The 7,338-nt window shown below is 29.7% G+C and overlaps 1 long non-coding RNA gene across 1 annotated transcript; it reads left to right on the top strand.

Moving 5' to 3' along the window:
- Window positions 1-234: 234 nt before the first annotated feature.
- On the top strand, window positions 235-4,252 carry LOC133185946 (uncharacterized). The gene is made up of 3 exons (XR_009720980.1): window positions 235-574; window positions 1,044-1,139; window positions 4,147-4,252. It is a non-coding gene; the product is annotated as an uncharacterized LOC133185946 (long non-coding RNA).
- The last annotated feature ends 3,086 nt before the right edge of the window (window positions 4,253-7,338 follow it).

Below are 7,338 nucleotides of genomic sequence, written 5' to 3'. Positions count from 1 at the left end.
CATTTCAGTGTGCTGATAATATATGTACCTGTATTACGTAACATAATATACTTTGAGTTCTACTTTCTGAAATCAGAAAATATGGCTATCTGCCAATAGAAACATATTCGTGGATTTTCATTTCCTAAAATAGACTTTGGAAAACCGTTTTTATCTTAAGGAATAGATCGACTATAAAAGGTACACATTGCATGTTTTAAGATCATTTACCAAGATGCCAGAAAAAGAGTTAAATCCTTCGGAAATATACTTTAGCCAGTGTACGATTGCAAGCAGCTTCAATGAACATTCTGCACACACAGAAAAATCTATTGGCGAAACTGTAGACGACATATTACTTGGACGATGTAGGATAGAGGACATTCCGAAAATTAGCGTGGTTAAGAAAAGAGATGTTTGGGTATCGGCAGACAATAGACGATTATGGATTTTCAGAACGTTGCAATCATTGGGAAAATGTGACACGATTAAAGTGAAAGTGAAAAAACATATTAGCCCCCATAAGAACGTGGTCAAGAAAAATATAAAGTTAAGGGGAGAAGCTGGAGGTTTTCTGTATAAAAGTATGCTAAATGTGAGTACTTTTGTCTTCATTTAGTGCAGAGATAATGTTTAATCGATATACATTTACAAAAAATTTAATAGAATGATATAACTAGAATTTGGACACAACTCTGACGATATGTTACAAATTGGCTAAAAAACACATTTGGAGAATGCGTACACTGTTAGGATAAATGAATGCTGAAAACAAGATGGAGTTTTTATTTTCCTTGTACTAGTATTTAAAATTAATGTAGTTTATTGAATACAGAAGGTTACGATTACTCTCTGGGGAAAAGGAAAAGCGGGAAACTGAACGCGATTTCCGTGTATGGGAAATACTTCCCTGGAGCCAGTTTTATGAAGCAAAAATTTTCGGGGGGGGGGGGTATAATAAGATCTGTCTACATAAAAATTATTTAACATTATTATTCTATCTCAGAACATATGATGGAAAGACAATAAATAATAATAATAAAAAAACTAATTTTCCATTTCAGTTACAAAGTCAGCATGAAAGTTTAACAGAAATTCTTCAAAAGCTTTCACGTTTGATTTTGGATGAAAATCAAACGTAGGGAAGAGGAAAACTTTTTGTGAGTATATATATATATATATATATATATATATATATATATATATATATATATATATATATATATATATATATATATATATATATTAGGGATGGCAATTTGTAATCGGTTAACCGGTTACTCGGTCGGAACGATGATAATCGGTTAGAAAATCTGTAATTGGTTTGTCGGAAAAAATTAATATATGTGTAAATCTGAACACAATTTCATAAAAAAAAATCATTTAAAAAGATGCATCAAAAATATCTGAAATGTTAACATTTTCACCTACCTATTTAAGCTGATTCGGAGATAATTTAGGCTATACAGAGGGACACCATGGGGGTAATTAGTCAGTTTTTGAGATGTTAATTGTTTTGTAAACACCATGTCGATACCCGTGTTTCTTTAATTATTTAAATTAAATGATCGTTGAGTACTGCAAACTTTTTATAATGTTTAACATACCTCTTCTATCCTTTGCCGTTACTTATCATATTGTATTATTAAACAAACATTGTAAATTAAGCGATAGTTTTGATAATGGTGACAATTTAGAATGAATTTGCACAGCACCTCTTCTGAATGTTTTTGTAATGTATCTGATATACTTCGGGTATATCCCATGGGTTTCTTTCTCTCCCTTTGTTTTTTTTTTTTTTGTTTTTTTTCTTTGGCTTATTAAAATTAAAATAATGTATAATGAAATAATGTATACATCTGATAAATTATAGACATGCCGGTAATATTTATTTACTATATGTAACATTTTTTATAGAGCTTACAATGAAGAAATATGTCGAGAATTTTTTATACGATTAACCGATTAATCGGTCGGAACGTCTTGCAGTTAACCGATTGGCAATTTAGTATTCGATTGCCATCCCTAATATATATATATATATATATATATATATATATATATATATATATATATATATATATATATATATATATATATATATATATATATATATATATATATATATATATATATATATATATATATATATTCACTTAACAAAACTTCTAAGTGTTCACTCTAATAAAAGTATTTATTTAAAAACTACAAGATAGAATGGAATGATGTTTTCAAATTAGTATAACCAACGAGTCTTCTCAACAAATGTTGAAAGAAAATCAATTATCACCGATGAAAACCAATGTACCGTGACGAAGCGTAAAAACAATAAATCTGTATTTTGTGGCAAGTGTTTTGTGTGATCAGCATCTTTTTGTGACCATTTTCAATTTTTGAAAACTGGTTTAACTAAAAAACATAAAACATTGGCAAAATGACCATTGAGAAAGGAGGGAGAGCCGTTGGAATGTTGTTATCCGGATCATCCTTGCACCATGTTTTACTCACTTTTATTTTAGTGTTTATTGCAGCCCGGAGGACCGGGCTGCTCTATACATATAAGTTTAAGTGTTGGTATATGGGGATTGAGGTGGGAGAAGTTATTCAGAATTAAAGGTTTTCTAAACATTAAAAAGATTGTTAATCAGAATGTTCTTTCCCTTTATAAATTACGAGATACACAATATATTTACTTCCATAAAGTGAATCTGTAAAAATATATATATTTTTCATATTTAATATATAAAGTTGCTTATCATTTACTATCGAAAAAACGACAGGTCCCTTTTTTTAGAACATCGAATTTTACTTATCGCATAAAAACGTAAAAACGTACTTTACACAGTTCGTGTTTTATATTCTTAAAGTGATAGAAATTTTTGAAAATAGGTGATGCATGTGTCTGGTTTCAATTTATATTTTATGCAGCCAACATTTACTTGAGGAATTGATAAAGTTTAAAAGGGTATCGTTTTTGTTCGATTTTCATCCGACTATAGGTTTTCAAAATATTCTCGACTATCGTCTCCATCATTTAGACGCATGTCTTTTTCACACATATCGAAGCGGGTTGATGATCAAGACTCATTTCCATTGTTTACTTTATTTATTTCCCGGGCGACAATTGATGGTTACATCAATGTTTTCTAGTTTGTCCTTGATATTACTTTTAAAAATTAACAACAAGTATAAAAACCCATTTAAACACTTTTTTCTATAAGTTCTGCGTCATTTTCATCGCCAACTTGTCACAATTTGAAAGTTTTGGACAAAATTTCATCAAACCGGAAGTGATCTGGATCTTCGTCTGAGGCCAACGTTTCGCATCACAACTAGGTTAAAAGTTTGTTACATTGTCCTGAAACAATTTTAGAAACATTAAAACAAACGACTTAAATGGTAAGAAAATGATAAGAAATTGGTGCTGGTGGCAGTCTAATATCATCTCAAACAGTCTGAATCATCCTTAAAGAGGTACACTTACGTGCGAAACGCCCAAGAATATTGACCAAAAGGTATCTGTGATGATGCACTGTCAAATTCCCGGATCTGAATCCTATTGAATACATTTGGGATTTTTGTCAGGAATGTCAAAGCACGCCCCCCCCCCCCCCTCCACACAATTTCAACGGTTTAGAAAGATCCATGCAGTAGGTGTGGCAGCAGATGGGTCAATATCCTATTCAGGGGTACATGGTATCCATGAGAAAAGAATATGCCTTGCAGTAATTTAAGCGAATGGTGGTCTTATTCCTTAGAGATTATTTTATGTGAATTTTCATTTTGAGGGTACATCATGTCCTTGACACTTTGCTTAAATTCTGACGAGATACTTACACGAAATTTACGCAACATCGAACTGAAATATGCATCATTAACCATGAATTAAAGAAATTATTTATTATATGCATTTGTTTTTTAAAACATAAAAAATGTTAGGTGAACACGTAGAAGTTTGGTTCAGTGTATATATATATATATATATATATATATATATATATATATATATATATATATATATATATATATATATATATATATATATATATATATATATATATATATATATATATATATATATATATATATAATCACTACGAGTAAGTAAGAGAATTCACATTGATCGCAAAATTGATGATTTCAACTTAACATATGTTTTAATTTCAGAAATGTGCCACCAGGATGTTCAAGAGAAAGGGAATCGAATGTTCAAGATTACTTCATCGATTTTTATACTTTTTTATGTAAACATTTTATGTATTTACTAATGTTTTTTTTTTTTATTTTGTCTTTGAAAGAAAAATACATTTGTTCTCAAAACGCTTTTTCTGCATTGTTTTAAATAATTTGTGATTATCCATACATCATTTGTAGTGTTATATTCTAGCTTCGCAATCCAATACGCCCTAAGTAACAGTTTCTTGTAAACTTCATTCAGATTATTCAAAGCCCAACTCTTATACTAATGGTTGAACAATGTGTACACATTCATATCGCACATTTCAAAAAGTCTCATGTATCATTACGAAACTACGCAACAATGTATTTTTCCATATCCTTAAGTTAGGGGCTCAACTTGGGTTCTCATTGAGCAATACCTTGTGCTGTTAATAGAATTAAAGCGTATTTACACTTTAAAAGCCATTGTATTATCATTGCTTATCAAATATATCAAAATTAAGAAGGAAAAAAAGTTTTATTTACATATTTAAAGAACTTTAAAAGAACTAGTTTTTAACGATTTTACAACTGATAGGTATATCGGTATGGTGCGTTCATGACGTTATGATACGCTGAAGTTCTTTAAGAGGAGGTCATAAAAAGTGTTATGAAAGAAAAAGTATAAAGCATGTGCACTTGAAATTTTAAACACAGGAATTAAAAGAATCTCAAAATTAGCTTTAGTTATTATCATACAAATTTGTAGAATATTTAATATTTTGTAGTACTCCATAATAGCAGGAACATTTTGTAGTTTTTAACATTTTGAGATCCCTCTCTATAAACTGACTGTTGAATTATCTGTTTCGTATATTTAATGCACAATATACAATGTATAGATTTACTCATAACATTTTATAATTTGAGCAAAACTTATGTAATATTATTTTTACAGTTTGCTTTGAAGTGCGATAAAGCCTTTCCCTATACAATCCTATATTAAAGGTCAATAAAAATACCCAGATAGTACATTTTCCTGAAACTTAGCAGGTACGCTGAAGTCAGTGTAGTCTACACGGTGCAAAAAAGTTTTTTTTATTGTAGATTCTCTCTCTCTCTCTCTCTCTCTCTCTCTCTCTCTCTCACCAATTGACTCCCTTGATTTAGATTAAGTTTTATTTGAAACGAAAAAATGATGTTTGCATTAATGAGTAGCATTTATGATAGGCAAGATAATGTTGTAGGTAAGAGGAATTTCTAAAGCGCGACAGACTACAGACAAATAAGTTGATGTTACAAGGGTATCAACAATGGAATAATAAATTGACCTTGTTTACAAAATTTCGAATGTTGACTGATGTCATTTAAACAAATTGTGATTATTTTTATTCTGAATTGTTTCAGATTTATCCGTTTACCAAATCATGACAGAAGACACACTGTGTATGTAACCGATCGATAGGGGGTGCTTACTTTTATATGGCACCCAATTCAATATTTGATGTTTTCAGAGGTCTATGTCTGCTCTACTCACAAGTTTAATTTATTGTTTAACTGGATTTTTTAGCATGACAACTATTCGTTATGTTCACATTTCATCTTGTGTATTCTAAAATCTTACAACTATATTTCCTTTCTACTTAATGAAACAATTTAACTTTACTCTAGAACTAAAAGAAAAAATGGAAGTATCTCAATATATATAGCAAGACGAGGACGTATTTACGAGAAATCTTACTGGACTTAATTTGTCATATGCACGTATGTACGAAGGTACATAATATCCCCATGATAAATTATGATTATTTAAATTTCTGTTGTTAAATCATGGGGGTGTCTTTTTTCATTTTAAAACGATTCATAGCTATAGGTTGTTAATCTTTCATTTTATTTCTTAATTATATAGAAGAAGACCTATTGTGATAATGCTTCTTGCATTTACTGTAGTGCGAAAATGCTATTTATTAAAACTAACAAATGACAAAAAATATATTTACATATTACAGAAACTTACATAACAACAAAGTGGCTGGGCTAAAACAAAATCATAATAATGCGACAAACTGACTAGTTAAAGTTTAAAACATACAATTTAAATGCCGACTAGTCACATAACATAGGTATGATTAATCACAATGATATATCAATATGATGACAAAAGTAGCCCAGCCAAAGGTATAAATGTTAAAACACCCATAAAAGCAAACAACCTAAATTTAATGGGCACCTCAAGGGATAAAAATTGCACTGTAAATTAACCTTTATTTCAAGTTATATAAAAATTTTGCATATAAAAAAAATTATTGTACCAATAAATGTTTATTTTCATAAGACAATTTTTGGTTCGACAATTCAGTATACGAGTATTTAATTCAATTAATACAATTAGATGAGTGTACCTACAGAAGAACAATATTGAAATGACACAATTTCTTAACCAATTAAAATTTTCATATTCAAATGAAACATCACAATAATCGTATCAAAATATCATTGAAATGGTAAAGGTTCCTTTTTTTCATACCGACCATATCTTTATTTTTCAAATGACGAATGAGGAAAAGCAATATTTAACAACTGTTTATGTTACAGAAAAAAATTGAGCAAAAAGTTATTTGCTTACAAATGTGTTATCTTTTAGTACAGTGACGTACTGCATTGCAATCAATTTGTCGTGATGCAAGTATTTATTAATCGATGAACATTTGCAGAAAAACGGAATAAGATATGACTGTTTATCAGCCAACTGAATATTAACAACAGACATGGATAAACTGAAAGTTTTAAAATAACACAAACATAGTATTATATAAATTTTCTTACTACAAATAACAGATACATTCATCAAGATGCCCTTGAAAGAATTGGCATCATCAGAAATATATTTCAGTCAGTGCTCGATTGCAAGGTATTTCAGAGACCAATCTGGACACGTTAAAAATCGGAGAAACTTTAGACGATTTAGAATTAGGACGCTGTCATAAAGGGGATATACCAAAACTTGTGGTCAACAAAAACGTGTTTAGGTGTCGGCAGACAATAGACAATTATGGATAATAAGACAACTTGAAGATTTAGGAATGTGTGACAGAAAAAAGGTGAATGAACAGAAACACAATATGCAGGTTATTTTGGAATATTACTACATAAATAAGGGAATATTGCGATTAAAAAGCGAATGTCTTCCCGTTTGTCAGA

Source organism: Saccostrea echinata, unplaced genomic scaffold, assembly GCF_033153115.1.
Source record: "Saccostrea echinata isolate AGI-Se365-2 ecotype Australia unplaced genomic scaffold, CSIRO_AGI_Sech_v1 ptg000012l, whole genome shotgun sequence".
NCBI classification, from domain to species: Eukaryota; Metazoa; Mollusca; class Bivalvia; order Ostreida; family Ostreidae; genus Saccostrea; species Saccostrea echinata.
The sequence above is the reverse complement of the archived record's forward strand: the minus strand, read 5'-3'. Positions and strand labels throughout refer to the sequence as shown.